This window comes from Coturnix japonica, chromosome 1, assembly GCF_054131305.1.
Source record: "Coturnix japonica strain WE chromosome 1, WE-NBRP24, whole genome shotgun sequence".
NCBI lineage: Eukaryota > Metazoa > Chordata > Aves > Galliformes > Phasianidae > Coturnix > Coturnix japonica.
In genome coordinates this window covers 170,295,836-170,320,790 of record NC_140663.1, presented here as the reverse complement: position 1 = coordinate 170,320,790, position 24,955 = coordinate 170,295,836, and positions in this window count along the sequence as shown.

The window sequence follows — 24,955 nt, the reverse complement described above, 5'->3', positions numbered from 1 at the left end:
TCACCGATCAATTCTAGTGAGTGTTTTCACTAAATCAGGACAGAAGGAGAAGTTCAGAATGGGTATAAAACACCACCATCTGCATAGCAATGTTTCTAAAACAACCACTTCACAAGCATTTTCCAGCAGCTGGACAAAATCCACAGAAGGCGATTCTTGAGGGATTTGTTCCAGAAATACTGCTTTTAGTATGTATCTTTCCAGTTATTTCTTTCTGACCTTGCATATTTCAGGATCTCTGGCATATCCTATAACATAAAATAAATATTTTCTTCACTAGAATTGCTGTCTGCTTTAGATTTTGTGTTTTATTGGGAAAAAAAAAAAAAAAGAAAAAAAAAGAAAAGAAAAAACAACAAAAAACTGTGTAGTACCACTCCAATTTTAATTTAACAACTTCTGGTTTCTTGGCGTGTTTCTTGTAATACAACTCCATCCAGAATCTGTTGGTTCAGGTAAATTCCTATTTTTGCTTGATCATAAAAGGGTTATTCAGGTCTTTTGCATTCCAAGAAGGCTTTATGCCATTCATTTTAAGGGTTATTAAACCTTATGATTTCTACTTTTCTCTTTCTTTTATGACTTGAAATGACTGCTCTCTCAAGTTTCTTTATTTACTGTAACAACTTTATCAGAATTCCATACATTTTTTTACAGTAGCTAAGTATTCATATTTGGTTCAGCTCCTCCCCAATGGCGGAGCTTACTGCAAACTTGACCTCTGGATTACTTACTAGATTACTGTCCAGAGTGACATCTCCTGCTTTTGAAGGAGTTCATGTGCCAGGGGAGGTTCAGGTTTGATATTAGGAAGAATTTTCTTCTCAGAAAGAGTGGTGAGGCATTGGAACCAGCTGCCAAGGGAGGTGGTGGAGGTGCTCAAGAAAAGGGGGGATGAAACAATGAGTGACATGGTCTAGAGCAGTCACAGGCATGGGTTGAAGGCTGGACTAAACAGTCTTAGTGGTCTTTCCAACCTTAATGATGCTATGATGGTCTGGGGCTGAGGCTGCTCTCTGGCTAACCCTTCAGCTGCTCAGTTTCCAGCTTCAGAACAACATTTGCAGGTAGCTAGTACATCTGGATGCTTGAGTCCAAACTTTTACCCATCAGCCTTAGGTATAATAATTCCAGCCACTACTGACGTAGCTGTGTCTTGATGTCTCTATGTTAAACTTTCTGCAGAAACAGTTTCTGATTTTTCTATGACACAACTCTAACCAAATTCCTTTTCTAACTGGCTCTTCTCGGTTATGTCAAAAGCTATTTCACACAGCCATCATAAGCCATTATTCTCTCTTACATATTTAAACAACCTCCCCCGTTTTGACAACCTCCATTATCAGCCTCCACTATCTATAAACAAAGTTTTTATTTCTTCATTTAGTGCTGTAATACCTCAGGAACTGCTCTCAGGTGTCTTTTTTTTAATTATTATTATTATTTCATTTTGTTTTTCTTCTCATCTTCCTTAAGAGTCTCTCATTGCAAAACCTGACAATGCTTGTGCCCCTAGGATACAGTTACCACAGAGTTCCACAACACACACACAACACTGTATTCCTCTTTTCTCTGCATGTTGTGCCTCACAGATAGACAGTACATCTTTGGAACCTTGTCATGGACTTGCAAGGCACAAAAAGGCACATTAAGAAATTACCTAAAGCAATCCTAATGCCATCTCAGTGCTGTTTATCTTTCATCTTGTTGAGTCCTCACAATTAATTAGTTAATGAATCACAGCTTTTATTCTCATTTAAGTGTTTATGTAAATAATATTTATGAAAAACTTTGTAAATAAACTTGCGTATACTCAGTAATGACGGAAGTTGTTATGTGGATTTCTCTGCCAGCAAAAGGAGCACTCATGAGCCCATCGTGAGAACACATTTTTTCATTATATTCAGAGCATCAGTACTAGCAACATCCACTCAGCTGGATGCTGTATCCATTTACCTTATTATTTTTTTTAAGGAAGTTGTTTCAGTCATTTAGCAGTTTAGATGACAGGAATTAAGAGGTGAGCCATCTTCCTAATTAAATCAGTAATCAAGAATCTGGAGTTGAAGAACTTACACTCAACAGAAATGTGACTGGAGGAGTCAGCGGTGTGCCATTAAGTGTGTCCTTGTTGCAAAGGCCCTAAAAGCATCTGGGATTCATTAGCATGAGCATAGCCAGCAGGCTAAGGGAGTGATTATTCTCAACTCTACCACATTTGAAACTGTGTTTGAAGTGCTATGCCCATTTAACTCCCCAGAATTATAGAAACTGGAGCAACGCCTACGGAAGGTCACTCTCATGGCTGGAGTATGAGATATGTTGAGGTACCTGAGTTTGTTCCACCTAAGGAAGAGAAAGCTGGGCATTGACCTAACTGTTGTCTTGAAATGTCTCAGAAAGGACTTGTAAGGTAACTTCACTCTTTTCAGACCTGAGCAATGAAAGGAAAAGAAACAGAGATAGATAAAAAGCCATGCCAAACAGAATACCAAGTAGGTATAAGGAAAATAAAATTCTAAAATACAACTTATTATGCACTGTAATAGGTTGCCCAGAGTGGCTGTAGGATGTTAATTTGGCCATTGTCAGAAATCTATCTGGGAAGTGCCTGGACCCCAACACCCCAGGACAAGTAATCCTTAACATTCTCATAGGCCACATCTCAGGAAGGCCAAAGGATAGTTGGATAACTGGATGCTGCTCTGGCAAGTTGTTAAGGGAAGATGTGTTTGGGACTTTGTAACGGAGATCTTTCCCCAAGGCTAGGCTCTAACTTGCTATTCTGGCCACACAGCAGCATGATGGGAAGACTACCTGGATCATAAGGGGCTCTTCCAAAAATCACAACCATCTTTTACCACTCACCGTATAAGGATTTTACAAATTCTGGCCTATAAAGAGACATCCTCTGCTACAGCAGTAAAAATTGCACTAAAAAGAATATTGCTATGCATCAAATAGAAAGAGAACGCTTGTTGAATAAGCTGTTCTACGAGCATAAATAATGATGTCATAGTCTAGCTCTGTCTCTCTTTCAGTTTGCTTTTAATAACTTTTGTCTAGTTTCCTTCTTTGTATTCTTTTCTTAACCTTTTCTACTTTTTAAAAAAACTTTTATAATCTCAGGTAACACTAACCTCTCTTGCTGCAAAGAGCAGAAAGAAGTCTGTCTGCACTCAGCTGGAAGGCAGCCCTCCAGACAATCGTGTCCTCTTTCATTTATTTCCTATTCTATTTAATATCTTCCTTGGATTAGAAGTGATTTATCTGAAAACATCTCAGCTGATCTCAGCTCAAATGCCAGTGCTGCAAACAGACACTTACACCTTACTGGAATTCATACAGAGATACTCATGTGCATGTACATGCATAGAATTAGATCTAGGAGGTGATTTTGAAGAAATAAAATCGAGAATTTGTAATACTTAAATCACTCTCTTTGCATCTCAGTGCACAAGGGTAGAAATGGAAATCAGAACATTCTTAAATAACTTCACTTTTACTTTCTTTTTATGGGGAAACTTCTCTGTTCATGCCCTAACAAAGCAAATTCTGAGCTTTTCCAGAAACGTCCTTCCTGTATGGAAGCTAAACTGTTTGGAAAATGTCTTTCTAATACTCTGCATGAAATTCCGTCCCTAAGATAATTCAAATATCTGACCCTCAGGCATGCAGAACAGCATTCACTCACATAACAGATTTTTATTTTATTAAACAGAAGTTAAATGATCCTTACATCCTTTCACCCATAAACAAAGGACCCTCTCCCTTCATTCTCTACTAGCAAAATAATAATCTCCTGGCACCTGATAATGAACAGAGCCTACAAGTTGTCTCTTTCTGCAAAGACTGAGTCACAGCCCTCAGAAATATTATTCCTTCTAGCAAAAAGGCGAGCAATTCCCATATGCTTTTTCTCATTAAGTTTCAGCAAAGAAATGTGAGAGTCCCATACATTTTCCTCTCTCATTTCCACTCTCAGACCTCATGAAAAATTGAAAAATGACTGTAGCAAGAAAAACAGTTTTGTATGATTTGTTGATCTATGGAAATTAATTGCAAAATACCCTGACTTCTTCTTGCAAGGAAACACAAATCAAGCTTCCCCCACGTCAGAAACACCTTAATTCTTTAAAACAAATGTTAAGGGATGAACTGTATGATTTTGGTTGATTAATCAGATAGATGCTTTCCTTAGAAACACTTGCACAAAATTAGAATAAATCCTTTGGCTTCATTGGCTTTTCTTGAGTTTTACTCTGACAAGAAGAAGCACAGAGTCTCAGTGAGAAGCTGATATCCTGGCTTGACACCATTTACCTCAGCTTATTTCTGTATAACTACATCTGATGAATATGGACTCGAAACCAGATTCAAGCCCAGGCTGCTGATTAAGGTATCACAACTGAAAAAAGGAATTTATTCCATTTGGCAGTGATTTTCCCTTCCTTTTCAGAAAGATTAGATACTTCAGAAGATTGGAAAAGACTTCAACATACTCTATTCCTACAAATAATGTATCTTTTTTTACAGGTTAACTGCAATAATTAAGTATCTACATGGTATTAGTTTTGAGACCTAAATGTTTTTAAATCCTCAAAGAAATATTAGGGCTCCTGTTAAAACCCAGTGGTAAGTACAGGTACTATGTATGCATTTTACATTAAACTGCTGTGTTCAGTCATGCCACAGATGGGACTGATTTGGGGTTTTAAAAGATACGAGTTCTTGGCTGTCTTTACATTTTGTTTTATGCTTTCTTTTGTTTTCTGGCAGAGTATTTTTCGGGAAGACTACAGGATTAAGTTTTGGGAGACTGAGGATTAGGTACTCGTGTGAGAAAATCTGTGACAAGATGTAATAAAAGACAATATCCAGGGAGAGAATTACATGCATATGGGGTGCTGACTTGATGAGTGCTAGGAGAGCTGAAAATGGACTTTGAGAGTGAATTTATTGTAGTGATGCATAATATTTACACGTCTGATGCAACAAATTTCTTTCTGTCCAGGGAAAACTGTATGATCAATAAATGACTTAGGGTAGAATGGAGCACCACCTGGGTGCTGGCATCTGAACTAGGCAGGCCAGGTGTAAGTTTTAGCACTCCTAGGAGGTACAAAGGAATATCCTTATTTTAGGCAGGGTGGTAGAAAGGACAATAAACAGCATGCAGTAACGCAAAAGAAGTAATGCAATGAAGATCCATTGTGAGAAGTGGAACTGAAAGGGTCATGTAGAAAAGATGAAGGGTCCTTTTCAGTGAAGAATAGGCTTCTCTTGAGCCTAACAAGTTTACTGCAAGCAACAAGGCATGTGCTTGTATCTCCTGGCTCTCACTGTTAGCAGGTCAAGAAGATGGTCACAGGAGTACAGATGTGTGAGTTCAAACACAGGTTCTATTGCAGCCAGTGGCAAAGCTCTCAAACAGAACAACTAAAAGGAAGTAGAGAACACAAAAGGTGTGTGCAGACAAAGTGAGTGAAACACGTGCATTGGTGAGAAAAGAGGACCTTTGTGAGAATAAAAAGCAAAAATGTAAGGGGCTATATATATATATAAAGTAGGAGAACAGAAGCAAAAATTAAACTTTCATTAACATCCTTTTAAACAGGCATTCAAAGTGGCATGCAAATGCATGAAGCATAGGAAACAGAAGAATTAACTAATTAAATTTCTAATGAAGGAGAAAACAAATGTAAATGTAAGGAAAAACATGGGTGTTCAATTTCAGCAGAGTAAGCTTTGTTAGAATAGAAAGTGTTGGGTAACACTGAAAGAAGTAGGATGATGAGGGGAAGGGGCGAGTGAGGGAAACTGAAAAATACTCAAAATAAAACTCATGTTTGCCTCAGGGAATGTTGCATGTGTGTATACTACCTACCCAGTAAATATATCATTACAGAGAAGGGATGCTGATGTGAATGAAAAATGCTTCGTATGAAGTAATCAGGCTTAGAAAGGGACCAAATGTGAGGGATAATAGATAGATTATGGAAGGAAGAAATGAGAAAGTACAGAGAAAAGAGAGCAAAATTCAGCAAAAAAGACTACAAGCAAAGTAGTGCAAGAGGAAAAAGAGAAGCAATAGAAAAGTGTTAGGGCAGGAAGGTCATCCAAAGAGATTATAGACTAGGATATTGTAAATGTAAGGTATCATTAACCAAAGAAATAGATATGGCTACAATATGAAATTAATTCCCTGCCTCAGTTTTCACAAAATAAAAATAAAGGACAAATGTTAAAAGCAGACATAAAATTTCCCCAGGGAGGAAAAAGAAATATTAGAAATATTACAGGAAATCTCGGTCATGCCAGAACAGGTAATCAAAAATAATGGTCAAAACCATATACACCAAGAATACATATAGGAAAAAAAAACAACCTTAAACTACCTCTACTTAAGTATACTTTACAACTTCTTTTCTAAGAAAAAAAAGAAGAAAGACGTTAGAGAAGGAAAGAATAAAAATTTCAGCTCACAGCTCTCTTTTAAAGCATATTGATGACAAGCTAAAAGCTATATTTAAAATACCCAGCTCACCAATTCTTCACTCTTCTGATAAAATAAATGTCTTTGGAAAAAAAAATGCAAAAAAACCAGTCCTCAAAGCCTGCATATTTCACTCTCTTGTAATTTACATACCCATTAAGGACCTAATCTGCTGCCACTGAAGCCAATGGAAGGATTTAGAGCTGATTTCACTAAACACTGAGTCAGGTCGCAGCTAGTAGAGCAACTTACATGCCTACAGCAAAGAAATAGTATGGACCTTCACAGCCCTGTGTGCTGAGAGTGCCTCTGCCATAAATTCATTCATGTTTATCAGTGCCATGCGTCTTCCAGTTGGAAAATGTGATATGCTTCTGGAGTTGAAGTGAGATTAGTCAGTGAAAATTTTCCGATTTTATATATACAAAAGTGTCTCAAAACCTGTTTCCCAGGATATACACAAGAAGAAATGACTGATAACACTCCCTTATTCCACTGCTGTATATATATGTGTGAGTATGTATATATATATAAATATACATCCTGTATATAACAACAGACTAGGACAATAGCTACATCTAGACAACCACACTATTCCAGTGCCCACAGTCATGTCCCCTTGAGTATGGCTTTCAATGTGAAAGAAGAAAACACTCTTACTTTTACCCCAAAGTCATACCTTAATTCCTTCTGTTATTGCCAGATGAGCATAATTACATGCAGCCATTTCCTGAGGGAAGACTACAACTGCTGTATTTTCAAACAGTGCTGAGCTAAGACTGAGGCCCATCATCATAATAGACTTAGAGTAACATATCTGAGATTCCCTCTGAGGCCAGTGGTTCAGAAGCTACAGGGAGCTTTTGTTTTTCCTTTTTTTCAAATGTTCATCATTACTAGAGGATCTTCTAACAAAACTACAGCTGGGTGAGGTGAATCATGCTCTGAGCTGCTTTGGAATGATTTCAGAGAAATTCCCTTGATTTATGCATGCATGTGGAGCAGCTAATACTGATGCAGGCATCTGATGGCTTTTCTTTTTTTTTTTTTCTTTTTTCTTTTTCTTTTTCTTTTTTTTCTTTTTTTTTCTATTTTTCTAATTAAAATTTCTTAAAACCCACTTGGAGAGTTAGCAAATGCTTGGGGATAGGTTGGTCACACACTACCCCTCTTTTCTTAGTTCTCCAAATAAAATGCCATATGTAATCTCAAAGAAGTACGAGACCATACGTTTTGTTGTTTTTTGTCTTAAATTTCAATGATGTCTTACATTTTGCTGGAATGGAAAAAACATTTGGAGAAGTAGGACATGGACGACAGCAGGGTCTAATTGTTTAAATTCCTGAATATTCTGGCTTCAAATTTCTACTGAACACAGAGGGATGGTTGTCTTCCACCTTCTGTGTTTCAAATAGTGATCCCTTAGCCACCTAAGATTTTAACCCACAGGGTTTCTGTGACTATTTTCAGAGGTGTGAATCTCAGCTGGTGAATTGACTCTGGCTATTAATTACTTGCATCAGATGTGAAAGATTAAGCAGCAAAACAGAAAACCAGAAGCAGAATCCAGGAATCCAGACCCCTGAATCATATACCCACCTGCACCTTAAAGGTCTTTAGCTATCCCAAGTGCTCAAGTATATTTGTTAAACCTTCTGGTATATTTATTTATTTATTTATTTGACATTTAAGACGCACTTAAGCTCTACTGTAACACTAGAAATATTATGACTTCATTGTAGGAACAAACAGAACATATGAACAAGCCTTTAGTTTAAGCAAAAAAAAAAAACAAAAAAAAAAAACAAAAAGTGTTACTCAATAAACAGTGAAGGTTTTGGTGAGCTTTGCAAACATACAAACATCCAAGCTTTGTTAGTGGAGGCTTCAGCTCAAGAACATTTTGAAACTCTGTGACATGGATAGAAGTCAAATTGCTTAACACATAAAATTTTAAAGCACATCAGAGAAAGAGTGAGTATTTGAGCTACACTCAAAAGACAGCTGAAGAAGGTACAAGCAATTGACAAAACAAAAGGCTATGGTGTTACTGAACATAGAATCACAGAATAACTCAGGTTGGAAAAGATCTTAAGGATCATCAAGTCCAACTGCAACATGTTATAATGCTTGGGAAGAATCCAGATAAGCACCTGAGCAGCTGCATATTGTGGACAATCTGTTGCTGGGTAATGAAGGAATTGGCAGTCAATCTCTATCATGTCAGCCCAGTGTTATGAATGCACGGCATAAATCAGCTTTTCATCATCTTTTGTAAAGTGCCTAGTGCAAAACTCAGAATAACTTTCAGGTGGAAACAAGTGCACTGTGGAAAACCATCTTCTATAAGCAGGCACATTGGTGTAAACAAAGATACAAGGCATGGACAAGCTGAGGAAAGTTTTAGAAATAATTTCATAAATCCCAGAGCAACAGTTTGAGCTCATTCATCAGCTTTGGAGGTAAGCATTTGCATGGGCAGAAGTCGAAGTGTTAGATCTTTGCAGGGTAAATGTCCATTTCATATTCATTCATTATATTCATTTTTCTTTATATTCAAAGATGAATATCACTCCAAGGCTGAGTTTTTCTGACCTACTTTAGATGGTAACACAAGGATGAGTCCAACTATTCCTATTCCTATATTCAATGTTTAAGCTTGGGAGCTCAGTTTAGAAATACTTAGGATGGAAAAGGCTGTCTATGGTTCTTTGCTTATCTCGAAGTCTTGGTGGTTCCATTCACCAAGTGTGATCCAGAGATCCTCAAGATATCAGCAGCCCATGTGTGTGAATGTGTTCACACGGCAATGCATCTTGCTTAGCAGTTCATCTTCAGAAGTGGTATAATCATGCTGTCAGAACTACGGAATGATATGAAAAGAGAAATATCATTTTCAATACGTGTTTAATAGCTCAGCAGCATGCTTCCCAGTGCTGGATTTCAGAGCATGAAAAGACAGTTTGAACTTCTTTGCGTGCATGACGCAAAATGTACGTTATGTATTCTTTGGTTACTGCAGTGACATCAATATAGTCTCCAGTCCATCATTTTCTTTTCTTTTATTCCCACAACTGAGATATTTTAACTGTGCTACTTATTGGCGTGGAACCAGAATAGACAAATAGGAAATGTCATGGACTATGACAGCTGAACACATAAACAAAGCCAAACATACACAAACAACTCTCAGGAGACAAGAGAGATTCTGCTTTAATTTTTAGGGTTTACTAAAAGTATATATATATATATATATATATATATATAAATCCTAAATTTACATCACATTTTGTAGAACATTTTTAAGAAGTGAAAAGCAAGCTGAGTATTTTCAAAAGTATTTTATATGAAACAACGTTATGAAATTATTTTCTTTTCAGATTGACACAATTATGTTGTTACTATTAGTAGCCACATAAAGGAATGAAAAAATGAATACCTCTCTTTTCATGTGGTGTACCCAAACTCCAAAAAGAGTTACTCAGAAAAAGGACAGGAGACCATTTTCACCATGTAAGAGTCCCAGCACATAAGCTGGAACATGGAAAAATCTGTTTAAATGCTAGAGAAAAAAATATTTATTTATTTTTTCAACATAAAAATGATTAAACATTGTAATAGGTGGCATACTATAAGAAATCTTCATCTTTGGAAATATTCAAAACACATCCTGGAGAAGACTGAGAACCTGATTTAATGGGACTCTTTTCCAAGCTAGTGATTAGACCAAGTGACCTACAAAGGTCCACTCTAAACTCAAATCTATAATTTCTCTTGGATGCAAATCAAGGGCCTTGTTTGCAGACTCATAAAATTCTGTTCTCATTCACCAGATGCCACCTCTTGATTTATGTCAGAAGACCAGTATGTAAGAAAAGAGTTTTGTTTATGGTCCTTCTCCACCTGTACCAGAGCCACAATATGTCCACAGAGCCTTTTTGTTTTTTTTTCCACAGAGTGAATATACTAAAAATAAACCCAAAACTCAAATCATCTGAAGATTAAGAGATTCTATACAGTTATTAATACTATATTTTTAATGGCAAAAGTGAATTAATGCTTATGTCTAAAAATTTGTCCAGTTGGGCCATACCTATATGATAGGTAGAGATACATGTGAGAGAATCACTTTTCAACTTACTGTTATTCCCAGATGCTGTGTAACTGTATGCTTTATCAGTATCAGAAACACGTGACTTTAATGAGATTTAGATGCCACATAAGCAAAGTGGAAGGAAAGGTTCTGTGGATGGATCTCTGATGAACTTGAATGGCAGTCACTAGGCTACCTCAGGTATAATTTATTTGTAAGAGATATAAAAGAGTAACTTTTCCACAGTGCAGAACAATTGGAAAGTAGACATCAAAAAGCCACACATTTGGCTTTGTAATCATAAGATTAAGTTTAAAAGATAAAAAGGGCTTAGCTTGCTTTCTAATTCCTCATTCTACATAATTCACTTTCTTCTTGTTGTCTGAACACCTGTGACCAAAGACATCATATTTACTTTTATAAATAGAAAGCTCAGAATCTCACTTAAGCACATCATTTTGCAAGCTAGATGTGGAACACGTAACTGTTTCCTTTTCACTAGCCTTTACATGATGGTCCTAATTCCCATGGTAAATAATCTCCTGTTGTTTTTTTTTTACTACAATGCACTACAATTGAACTAGACCAACTTATATGTGATCCCAAATCTCATCTTGAAAGCAGTTTGTTTTTGTTTTTTTAATCTAAACTTGCTGATTTTCTAACTGACCACTTCTAGTTTACACCCTGTTCTTTAGTTGTTTGTGTTCATTTTGTTCAAGATGAATTATTGATCATTTGGACAGATTCCAAAATGCACAGTAACCTTTTAAAGCCTGCAGATAGTTCATACCATTAAATGTAACCATTCTGATTCTGTCTTCTGCCCTCCTATATAAAACACTTTCAGCTTTCAGATTATTTTCCCTGAATATGGTCTTCATTCCTCATGAAATTACCCAGTCATTGCTCCCTGCCACAAGCATGTGGTCCCACACTGGTCTGGAACATATAGAGGGTTATTGTATTACATGGTTATTTGTGACCTGTAAAATTGATACCAAGTTTATTACAGTGCAGCTGACTTGGTTTCAGATTTCAGACGTTATTAATCATAATAGAAAAGAGTGTAACAGCAGGAGCATGTCTGATGGAGGAGACTTCAGACTGAGATTTGTCCTGCGTGTAGGTTGAAAAACAGTTAAAACTATACATATTTTTAGGCCAAGTTCCTAACTTGTAAGATTTATATAGCTCCTTGCATTTTCTTTTTAGGCTACTAAACATGTAGTACAAGTATCCCCTTGGAAGCTTAGCATTGCTTTTATCAGGGAAATAATAAAAATAAAAAGGCAAATAAAGCTTGAGATAGAAAAGCAAAAATCCCAGTTCAGGACTTCTTCAACACTTAGTATAATTGCTGAAATAGCTTCATGGAATGGAGATTTATGAAATAATAAGGGATAAATTCTGATGAATGCTACAAGGCAGTAAATGGAATAATTCCCACAATGAGAACAGATCTGTGTTAAATAAAATAGATTTTTAATTTTGGTAGAATTTGTTGGCAAGATTGTTGATTTCTATCTCACTGAAAGTCATTAGTGTAACTCCAGCAGGAAAAGGCCAAGACACACAAAGAGAGGATACAACGATTAGTTCCACTTCCAGCACAGTTACAGAATCAGTATATATATGTATATATTTATATAAAATTTACAACAAGAAACACTGAGAAACTTATGTAAGTGAAAGGAAGTTTCTTATATGTACCCAAAAGTCATGAATAAACTAATCTATGAGAAAGTGCTTAAGGAGCCATGGCTCATACAAGAGCACCATAAGTGCCTTATCACAGGGCAGCAGTTGTGTTATCACTGCAAGCAATGATGGACGTGTAGCAGTGGAGCTGCACCTATGGTGGCTGACTCACCAGATGCTAACAGAGGTATTTCTCACTTCAGTTACAATACTAAAGACTACAGTTCTGAAATGGGAAGACTTTTTATGCCTCAAAGGCACAGGCTAGCAGAAATCCAGAACTTCCCCATTGGGCAGATACCTTTAAATTGCTTTCCTGATGCTTGCTTTGAAATATGCAAAATCAGCCATGCCACGGCTGCAATCTATGCAGAAACAAAATGCAATGAGATCATTACTATGCTGTGCTGCCTTCTTTTGTGAGGGTCACCAAAAAGAGCTTCTGCATACTACGAAGAGGAATGGGAAATTTTACATAGAAAAGGCTTGGTGCTTCAAGAATGTGATTAATTTCAAGCTTGGGATTACTTTTACTGAAGGCAGGAGGTACCCTTTTATAGAGTATTCAAATTCTCCATTGAAGAGATTGGAGCTTTGCAGCATTCCTGCAAACACAAACATGAGGTAAAATTTATAGAGTGAATGGTTAAAAAATAATTTGCCCAGCTCTCTTCAAGAGCTCAAAGACAATGTGTTGACACTACAAACAGAGGGGTGAATGAGAACAAAACACAACCATTTATACAGTGTTTCTTTACTCTGTCCTCCAGAAGCTGTTAGAAAATGCCAATTTATTTCAGGGGAGTGCAGGGATATTCAGCACAGATAGCAAATAATTCTGCATAAAGCTTAAAACTCAGTACATACAGTGAGGCTAAATCCCAGGAGTGCTTCTCTGCTTTGAACAGTGCTGCTTAGGAGAAGAAGTGATTGTATATGCAAGAGGAAATCAGAAGTAAAAACCATCTATGTCGAAAAATGGAATACCAAATGGGAAGATAAATAATATGCTGTTTCAAAGTAAGTCTTGCCACACAAATCCTATAATCACTGTGAGAAAATGGGATTATGTAAATGTATTGGTGATTAGCAAAATTACATATTCATAATTATTTAATTTTATTATCTACTGAAACTTACACAAATAAATACCTACTGTACCTGCATTTTCCCCATCTGCTTCTTTGTCATTTTTTGATAATTATTATCTATAAGCTATATGCTACACAACCCAGATAATGAGCTAGATTTTGTTTAGCAAACATTTTTCATGTAGTACTGTAAATGACTTCAATGCAGAAAGGACAAACTGACGGTTAAAGTGTATGGATGAGAATCAAGAAATCTTAGCTGTGCTGTCTACTGGTTACTCACAGAAAGTCAATTACTTTTGTGCTTCATTTTTGGGGTAATCAAAACAGGCCAATTGCTTGCCCAGAGGTCCCCTTGCTAAAATTTATTGCATTGCATATGAGGGGAATTGGAACAGCTACCACAGCAAGGCAAGGAATGGTGCAAGACAGAACTTGAAGCCCAACTGGGAAGAAAATAGCATGCAGCCAAGGGAGAGCAGGTAGCTGGCACCTCACCAACTGGCTGCACAGAAAGACTTGTTATGCAGAATGGCTTACCAACCTTCAAGTCTGGCTGAAGGGAATGTAGAAAGAGAAAGCAATCCAGGGCTTGGCTGTTGCTTCTCTGGAGAAAAAGATTATAAAGTTTTTATGGCCACAGTTTTACTTTAAGCACTAGTTATCATTACTCTGCTCACTCACCTATTAGAAATGCATTGTCTCCATTGATTATAGGCATTGTTCATTTGCCATTCCCTTTGTTTTGTTTTCATTTGACTGAGTGCCAAGGAGTGTATTGCAATAATCCAGGAGACCAAGTAAGGTCTTGGGCTAAGGATCTGTGAGAGAGACCCTTAAATTTACATCCACTGCCATGTAAGTCACACTGAAACTAAATAAAGGCATTCAAAACCTGTGGGTTGCCATGCTCCACGATGCTTCAACACCAAACAGTCCTTAACTGTACACATCTTTTTGACTGCTGCTCTCCATGTGCAGTCATAGAGTAGCCCACGGTGCAGCAGTTGTGAGGCCTGGAGGAGGCATATCCCATGGATGGAGCTGCAACACATAGAGAGGAGCCCATGGTGAGGTAGGACGACTGTGGTGAAGCTGTGCCTCAGATGTGGGGGACCGTGGAGGAGCAGCAGAGATGAAGCATTATGGACTGGGAGCATTGCCCACAAACCTGTGGTGCCATGGGGGAGAAGGTAGAAGAATGTGGTTGTAGTTAGCTTTTAACAGTTCTCACTGTTACAGTCTGTAAATTACATTAATCTCATCATGCTAAGTCAATTTTACCCATGATAGTAATTGGTGAGTGAATTCCTTGCCCATTATCTCCAGCCATGACTTTTTTTTTTTTTTTTTTTCTATTTTGTCTGTCTATGCTTTTGAGGAGAGTGAGAGCAGTATGGTGGTGCAGAGCTGCACATCATGTTAAAATTACCACAGGAATTTCACACCATACCTAATTCAGCATAATTCTGGGTTGTTGCCAGGAGAAATAGATCTTCCCTTCCCTTCCCTTCCCTTCCCTTCCCTTCCCTTCCCTTCCCTTCCCTTCCCTTCCCTTCCCTTCCCTTCCCTTCCCTTCCCTTCCCTTCCCTTCCCTTCCCTTCCCTTCCCTTCCCTTCCCTTCCCTTCCCTTCCCTTCCCTTCCCTTCCATCCTCTTCTGTCACCAAGTGACTCCAGTTTCTGGTACATGGCAAACACGACAAGAGTACAGTTGGGGTCAGAGTAAAGAAGAAAACACCATCTGACAACTTTTGAGCTTTAAGTGTTCGTCAAGCTGCAGACCACATCTCCTATTTACAGTTTCCTCTCAGTAAAACAGAATAAGCCATTTTTATCTGCTTTGTAAGGAGACCAGGAAACACAACTCAGTAATGATTTTGGAACACTAATGACCAGTGCAGATAACAGCAGGTGCAGGTAGATAGCAGATAGATAGTTACAGACATCCTCAAAACCCTTTCTGCTTAGCAGAGCTCTTGTTTGACATTTTGACTCATGTCTTCCCACAGATGAGTTAACAGCAAAACTTTCTTCTTCCAGAACGAAGCTTGGAAAATGAGATTTCTCATCTGAGAGCAGTATTGACTTCTAGGGGAAGAATAAAAAATAAAAAATAAAAAATAAAAAATAAAAAATAAAAAATAAAAAATAAAAAATAAAAAAATAAAAAATAAAAAATAAAAAGAAAGCAAGGAATCCTTCTGAATAAAGATTAAAACTCAAAGAAACGCAGTGCAAGAGGACTATAAAAATTAGTGAAAGCACTTTGGAATTCTGCACCTCACCTGAATGTGTTGTTGACAAATTGAATCCATATTACCCAGCTACGGTGAACTCCCTTTGATCCCTAGAAAGAGGCCATCTGTAGGCTGTGTCAAGGTCAAGCACACATCTTGAGAGGAAAAGCTCACTCTTCCTTGAAATGACCTCTTCAGGCTCAGATGTCCAAGTATCCAAGTCTAAATATATGAGTTCAAGCATTTTTTTTTCTAATTGGTCACTAAATTTTTCATGTGTATATTCTCAAATGTAATACATGAATATAGAAAATATATTGTATATATATTTGTATGTATACAATATATATAATTTATAATATTGTTGACTAGATTTAGTACAAATGTTATAAAAGAATGAGACAGGAGAAATGAAAACAAATCACTTTCATCTCAAATAGCACTGTTGATCTCACTATAGTCAGTGCAACCTATTTCTCTGCATCCTGCCGTTGTTTCACATCGGAGCAAACACAGCATCGTTACTCGCAGGGGTCAGGCCACCTTGACAGCAAGTTTCCATCCATACTGCAATGAATACTCATTAATGTATCATTTCCTCAATGCAGCTCTCTTAACTAAGGCATCATGTTGTCATTTTCCCATTGTTCTGAACTATTGCTCCCATCCCGCTTTTTTAGCCTGCATTCAGACCTGAAGTCTGGGAAAATGGTTGAGATGTGACCGTTGTATTTAATGGATCCACAATGTCCTTTGCCCTCAGAAACACATACTGTGAGAAGTTCAGTTTAAACATCTATAAGTCCATTTCCTTGTCCCATTGTAATATCCTCTGAGCTTATTCTGCTGTAGGGACCACAGCACTTTTCAGCTGTTATGCCAATGTGTTGACAGTACAATTTGTGTCAGGATCATAATGATAAACACTATTCCAGTTCCTCTTGGTGATGTTCTCCATTTGAGGGCACATGTCCTTGTCTTCTTGGTAGTCCTCAAGCACCACAGACCAGGGCTGTGTTCTTCAACCTTAGTTGCATCTCACTTTGGACAACGGCGTAAAAACACATGTAATATACAAAAAATGTGGGGTCATATTTCCTTCAAATAAAAATTTATGGGTTCTGATTCTGCAGAGTCAAGTGTCTTTTGCTAATAAAACATGGAACCTTTATTTTCTGTGTAAAACTGACCTTTCAAATGGGCCACCATCTGGACTTTAACTTTTATATATGGTCTGTATTGATGCCTGAAGTTAATATCACACTTAGCTTTCAATTCTTAAAGCTCATTATTAAAAGCTTATAAATTTAGCCATTAAAAATGAAATAATCTGTTCTCAGACAGCTGACAAATGGCTTTCAAATATGTGAATGTAAGCACCTATGTTTCTTCTGGGGATGCAGAGACCATGTTTTCTTACTGCAGAAATTTCACACATCTGAAATACTTCCAAAGGCTCAGCAGAAGACAGAGACATGAACCTTGGACAGTGAAGTACAACTTACAGTCATGGATTCACGTAATCTCAAGGAAAACCTATTTTAATGTAGCTGCTTTTTAGAGGTTTGAAATGTCTTTTCCAGATGTAGTGTTTTTCATATTTCACCTGTAAGGAACCTTCCAGTGCTCCACTGATAAAGAACATGTGTTGAAGCTGATTAGAAATTTCTATTTTCCACTAAGTTGTTAACATGCATGTAGCACCGGAATTCTGGGGGAAAAGAAGGGAAAAAAATTAAGGAGACAGTAGGGAAAGAAAAAGGAAGATCTTATATGTTTTCACATGAATCAGGAAACTGTGTCTACATACTTGAATGTGTTCATGTTGCTGCTTACATACAAAGAGACTCAGGAGGATGAATTTCTGTACTGCATGTACAAGAGATATCAGTAACTTTAAAAACTGCCAAAATTATCTATACTGGTGCAATCAGAATTAAAGTGAAAGAAAATACTTTTTGCAAAACATGAAAATTTCTCTTTTGAAGTTTTCCATTCTCTTAAAGTAAAACTTTTAAAGTTCATTTATCACTAGGTAGCACATATGGCTTTCCTATTTACTACATATCGTATCATATTCCATAGACTGTCATTCTTTAATACCTAATAATAGAATTTCTATAATTCATAGATTACAGTGATTTCAGGCCAGGAAGAATCAGTACAATTTAATTTAAACCTTGAGTAACCAAAAGAAATATTTTATTATTTTTTTTTTTTTTGTGTGTGTGTGTGTGTGTCTGTATGTGTGTGGTTTTTTATTTATTTATTTTTTGTTTTTGTTGTTGCAACAACTGCCTTCATTAATTTTTTTCCCCAACAAGTTAAACCCTCCCCTGTACTTATGTCTCAAAGTGGACACCTGTATTTGTTCAGCTGAATCACTCTCACAGATACATTACTCTTTGCTCACATTTGGGGATTTATTTGACTGCTTTCTTTCTGTATATTCTTTCCCTTGCTGAGAAGGCTGCACCATCCTTTGAGGAGCCCCAAATTACCCAGAACTTCTCAGTAAGTCTGCTGGTATGACACAGGGTCTATGGAATATTCATTGGCCTTCTGTAATAGCAACTATAAGCCAGGCATGAACATTCCGAATGGCTCTAGAATTCTCCAAAACAGTCAAGACAAACCCATGATCTCCACTGACTCTTACTGGAGCTCAGAGGCACAGTTCACACGAGAACACTAAAAGTCACTGGTATTCATTAACTGATTTGCCTTCTCATATAATTTACTCTTGAAATTACATATTTTTTTCTATTTAAATTTCTTTGGCTTTATCTTCTAAGTATCAGGTTTTATTATGCTTCTTTTATGCATAAAGTACTTTACTAAAAGAGAACTAGAAAATTTCTCCTTGAACAAACTAAAATTGGGTCATCTCTTAGATTATAACTTCTCAACTGTCCAAACCCTTGAAACCATCTGTCCTTGTATCCACACCAAATAAATTGTGCTGATGAGTGAATGAAGAGAGAAGAACATATTAATGTAAAGTAATAGGCAGAAATGAGGAGGAATAGGCAGAAATGAGAACGGGCATTTTAAACTGACAGCTTATTCTTTGTTAACTGAGTTTATTTGACAAGAACATATATTATCATCCTTAACACACAGGAAGGCAGAAAATTCTTAGCATGTGAGTAGGTAACAGGTTTTTAAAGGGGAAAAGACCTCTACATGTCTTAAAAGAAGTCTGATCCTTTTTACCTGGCTTTAAAAAGTGATAAAAGGTATATATATATATATATGGAAAACATCACAGGAACACAAATGTCAAATAAACTTCAAACCATTAAACACTGGGAATATGATAAATAATAGAGGTGTTTTTATTTTTTTTCAGTTTTAATTTTAATTTTTATATCTTAATGCCCTCCTGAACCCTTCCATCCATGTTTTGCTTGATTCTCACCAACACAGAAGCACAGAATGACTGAGGATGGCAGGAACCCCTGGGTCCCTCTGATTCAACCACTGTTCCATCAGGGTTATCCAGAGCAGGGAGCACAAAGTTGTGCTCTTTACCTCTTGTCCTGATACTGGGCACCACTGACAAGAGTCTGGTTGCCTGTTTCTGTCCTCTCTACACTTTCCTTTTAGGTATTTATATACATTGTTAGGATACACAAATATCATCAGTGTCTTTTTCATATATTAGGCTGTAGAACTTTAAGCAAACAAAAAAAGCAATTAAGGCAAACCCCACTGTGCTATTTCCACAGTATATGAGGCAAATACCAAGAAGACTTATTTCTCTGCAAGGATCCAACAATGTACAACATCGTGATTAAATAAAAATACAACCGTCTTTTTGTATCAGCGTTCTATGACCAGAATGCTGCATCCACAGAGGTCCCTGTTACAGCCCAAAATATATTTTAAAAGTGTATCAGCTTCAGTCATCACAAAATCAACTTCTGATATGTGAGAAGTTCTAACATGCCAAGAATGGGAAATCACAGCCTAACAGAAGCCTTGCAATATGCTTCAGCTGGCAAGAACTGTTTGAGAATTTAGAAGGAGCTGACTTAGAGACAAGAGACTATCAGCTCTACAGCCTAGATTTCCACAGGGATTTAGAGGCAATTCACGGAATTAAGACGGGTAAAGTGATCACGGCATGACATGTGCCCAAGGTTAAGAAAGGCCTCTATTTGTATAAATACTTTAATAGAAACTGGTGCAAGTACTGGAATCCAACATAATCCCTTTCGTGCCTCTACCCAACAAACTATGATACTATTTCCAATCTCAGTTTTACAAGCGATAGATTAGTACCTTGCTCAAAGATACTGCATGACACATGGACAGACAGTAAGTGCTTACCTGAAACAGCAAATAAAGACAATGCCACCAAATTTAGTGATTTGAAGTAGACCTAGTGTAGCTGATTTAATTGGATTTTGATTAGGGAAAATGCTCCTCTTCATCTGAGAATGGAACTCGTGAGAAGCACAACTTTGTTTTACATATTGTGTTACATAGGCTTACCCTTGCTGCATTAACACCCTGAAGTATTAAGACCTTCTAGAGTTCTAAGATGTGTTAAAATGATAAAACTGCCTCACTGAGATTTAATAACTCCCAGACTGGATTTCAGAGGGAAAGCAGTAACTCCATGTCATGGGCACTTTTTGTACCCTCAGTCCTATAACAAGGGCTGGGTTTATTTGATAGCTATCTACGACAGCCATTGTTTGACTCTTTTGCAAGAAAAATAAATAAATAAAGCTTGATGTTCAGCAAAATTTGAGCAGAAGCTGCCATATAAGCATCATTTGAATCCTAAGGAAATTCCCTGTTTCTTTATATTACTGGCAGAATTATTACTGTAAGGAAAAAGCCCTTGAGAATACGTGAAAACTGGCCTCTTCTCAAACGAAGTGTTAAAAATTGCTTTAAGGAAACAGATGTGTCATTTTTTGATAAACTGAAGGATACTGGGAATATCAAGTTGTGGACTGATAATTAGCTAAGAGCATAATTACGTCATGTCCACAGATACGCAAACAGGTGAGTTGGATTGTACAGTACACATGCTGAGTCTGTCTCCACTCTGCTACTTTGTCTTCTCCAGTAAGAAAGACACGTCTGATCTCCCTGGTTCAGTGATCCGAAAACATCTCTCTTCAATGCACCTTCTTCATACTTCCTGCATGTTCAATTCAAAGAGACAGTGCACAGGATGATTCATGCATTAAGGAGAAATACTGTCACTGAAACCCTGTTTCCAAAGCATTCCTCTTCTAACAATGTCTTTTGCCTTACTATTTTCTTACTTGCTCAAATTTCCATCCAGATATTTTGCAAAATCCTTTTAATTCCATTCCTTATTATAAGTCAGATATTCTCTAAATATTTTCTAGTATATATTCATGAGAAAGGCTGCCAAGTAGAAAACTTCCTTTCCTGTCATAGGCAATGCGTTCTTGCTCTGCCTTCCCTTTTGATTTGTGCTATAGTAACTACAGCAATTGCAGCCATACAGAAATATTGTTCAGTTAGCCTTTAATATCCTTCTTATCTGTCCAGATTTTATTTAAGGGCAGCAAACCAGAAGAAACATTACATTATGGCCAGTTTCGAGATAAAATTGTTTTAGCAAATTACAGCCCATCAGTTCAGATGGTATAATTGACTTTGGATATTCTCTAAATGCCTGGCTTCATTTATAGCACTTCATTGCTTCTTTGGGTCTGGTATATAAGCAGTGATTCAAATCAAGCCCTTTAACTTTCAATTGCATCAAAGTAGGAGAGCAGGCACAGATTAATTCTAGTCTCAGTCTTTCCCTCCATATTCTCCAGCTTTAGCCAAGCTGGCAGCTAATCCCTGTTAATCCACCTTTCTCTGAACACCACTTCCAAGCATAAGTCACTCAGTAGTGATTTCTAAGGTCCAAATATATCAGATTAGATCTGATCTGTTTATTTTAATGGCTGAACCTTAAAAACCTTTTTGTGGATAATGAGCAAAGTCAGGAAAAAAAACTATTCCTCACTATATTGATATTCTCAAAGTTGTTTTTAGGGGCAAAGTTTCAACATGAAGAAAAACAACATTTTTTTCATTTTGGATTCAGCAGAGAAAGTTGGAAATCTCTTCCTCAGGGCACTAAAGCAAGCTTGCCTTTCTTGGAAACCCTACAACTAGATTCAACTTCCTACCCAGCAGTTATTTTAATTATCTTCAAGTGAAGAACCGAATTAGAGTAGTTGCTGTACTGGGAGTCTCTGATGTGTGCTCCATCTGATTTGAAAGTGTTTGCCACCTTCAAAAAACAAGATAAGACTAAAACCTTTGCAAAATAAATAGATGAATAAATAGATAAGTGGATAGACAGATAATATGCTCTAAAATAAAAGTGTTGAATAATAGAATTAGGACTTTGTACATCTCTTAAAAAGGCACTAATGAAGATGAAAACATTACATTGGAGATGATGCACAGCTGAGACAACATGCTGTGCCCCAGAGGAACCCAGTATTGGCTGGACACAGCATTTCATGTTTACATCTCAGCACCATCACCCTTTTCCCACTACAGCACTCACTGTCTCAGATCTAGATGCTTGGTCAAGCTGTGATGTCAGCTGGGGCCTCCCTACATCCAGTGCCAAAGATAACACCACCTCACAGCCTGACAGAATCTCAAACACAGCATCAGAAACAACTAAGAGGGTTGCTTCTTCCTGGGGTTATGTTAGAAGTGATCTATTGAGAGAAAAGGCTATTCCATTCCAGTGTCTTGTTTAAAACAGTAGCCAGAAATATGTGTTGAGTCACCAGTTTAAAAATAAGATGAACACAGCAATAAGTCACCAAGGAACTGATTTCCAGTCTCCTCTACTTGTCAGCAGAAGAGTTTTCAAAATCAGAGGTGGTGACTTTGACATCCTGTAACAAAGAGTTCCAAAGCTTACCTGCATATTGTGTTAAAATCCATCTCACTTTGATGGTTTTGTCTGCAGTTTTCCTTTTGATGGTCCCTAAATCTCATTAAAGAAAAGAAAAAGAAAAAGAAAAAAAGAAAAAGGAAAAGGAAAAGGAAAAGGAAAAGGAAAAGGAAAAGGAAAAGGAAAAGGAAAAGGAAAAGGAAAAGAAAAAGGAAAGGGAAAAGGGAAAAGAAAAAAAAAGAAAGAAAAAGAAAGAAAGAAAGAAAGAAAGAAAGAAAGAAAGAAAGAAAGAAAGAAAGAAAGAAAGAAAGAAAGAAAGAAAGAAAGAAAGAAAGAAAGAAAGAAAGAAAGAGAGAAAGGAAGAAAGAAAGAAAGAAAGAAAGAAAACAATCACACACTGATAATTTTTACCAATCCTCTCATACAATCACACACTGATAATTTTTACCAATCCTCTCATGTTTTTGTAGATTTCTAAGTCCTTCTTAGATGTCTCCCTTTCCAGGTGTCTGAGTACTACTCTATGTCTTATTCTGAGTTGTTACACCTTCCAGACAGATACTAACTCTCACAAAACATTGTAATTTTGACCCTCAGTGCCTTATGTGAAGCTGGAGATCCCATGGGCAGATGGATGACTGTCTTCCAGCACCAGCAATGAGGTTCAATGTCCCTGGACTTGTGGTTTTTTTTTTGTATGTCCAGCCTAACAGGAGCATTAAGTGTTGATAAATGCCTCTTTATACCAGGTCAAGCCATTTCCTAAAGAGGGTCCAGAAGTGATTATGCTGATGAAGCACAGGTGTCTGCCTTCCAGAGCTGACAGATTTATGACTGAGGCACAGTTCGGCCCTGGAGAGATGACTGATTCTGCTTCCTGAAACCTCCTCAGAGCCAAAGGCTGCGTGCTCGGCAGAAATCAGGTGTCTGAATGCTGGAATAGTCCATGTCTGAGCTCAGTGTTGCAGAGCATGTAGGCTGCATGCACAGTCTGTACCGTGCTGAACACCAGCATGAAGTACACCTGTGGTGAGGTATTTTACATCCACATTTGCAGCCCTACAAAGATCAGGAGGGCAAACCCCTCCAAAGCTCTTGAGTTCAAGCTTCCTGTTCATTTAATAACATTCCTGGACTTGCTCGTTCCCCTGAGTGTGAAAGAAAGGGCAGCACTTGATCTGGCCAGCGCTAATATGCAGCATAACCAAAGCATTTTCCTTCACCCTTCCAGCCTTTCACCATTTCCCCTGTAGTCTGGTGCCTTTTTCACAGCAGGCATGACATCTCCTGCCTCAGCCCGCGAGGGTTAACCGCAGTCTGCTGAAAGCATTAATACTCTAAAGAGGCTCCTGAAGCCCAAATATATGTTTGTTCACAGCCTCTTCAAATGCGAATCACTTATGTAAAGCCCTGCAGCCCTAAGACTCAATTCGGATTACTTACAATTACTTGAGATTATTTGAACAGAGTAAAGCTCTCTCTTTTCAAGCTTTTTAAGATCAAAGAGTCAGTCTTCACCCTTTCCTGCTTGTCGCTTTAAAACCCTGAAGTGACAATCAAGGGGCACTTTTTTTCTGAGCGCTTCCCTTATTTCTGAACTACATAACCGTGCTGCAATAAAAATAGGTGTGGAAAGATATTTGCTTTTTTTTCCTTCTATTTCATTAGAAGAGTTTAGCTTCTAAGAATGCACTGACTTTCCCAACAAGCAACAAGCTCTCACTGTCACTCTGCAGGGAGCTCCGTTTCATGGAACACCCAGACAATTCCTGCAAAGCCACAAAAGCCACCGTAAAAGATCTGCATTCCTGTGATCATTCAAGTCAAAGAGGACAAAAACAGAGGTACCCCAAATCACAGGCCAGTTTCATGCACTTTAATAAGCAGCTTTGTTTTCTGCTGTGACTGTGAAAAGCAGAATTCTCTTTTTTGCTTCTACTGTAGCTCACCAATCTGTTTTTGCTGGATAGTAATGCTTTGTAATCATGACCCACAGGACCACTTTTTCTCTTAAAGACTCATAGAATCATAGGTAGCTTGGGTTGGAAGGGACATCAAAGATCATCTTGCTCCAACCCCCTTCTGTGTGCAGGCTTGCCAGCTACTATATCAGAATCATAGGATCGTAAAATCATGGAATCATAAAATGTCCTGGGTTGAAAAGGACCACAATGATCATCAAGTTTCAACCCCCATGCCATATGCAGGGCTGCCAACCACCAGACCAGGTTGCCAGAGCCACATCCAGCCTGGCCTTGAATGCCTCTAGGGCTGGGACATCCACAACTTCCTTGGGCAGCTTGTTCCAGTTCATCACTACCCTCTGTGTGGAAACCTTTCTCCTAATCTCTAACCTAATCCTCCCGTCTCAGTTAAAAACCATTCCCTCTTGTCCTGTCAGTAACCACCCTCATAAACAGGCATTCCCCCTC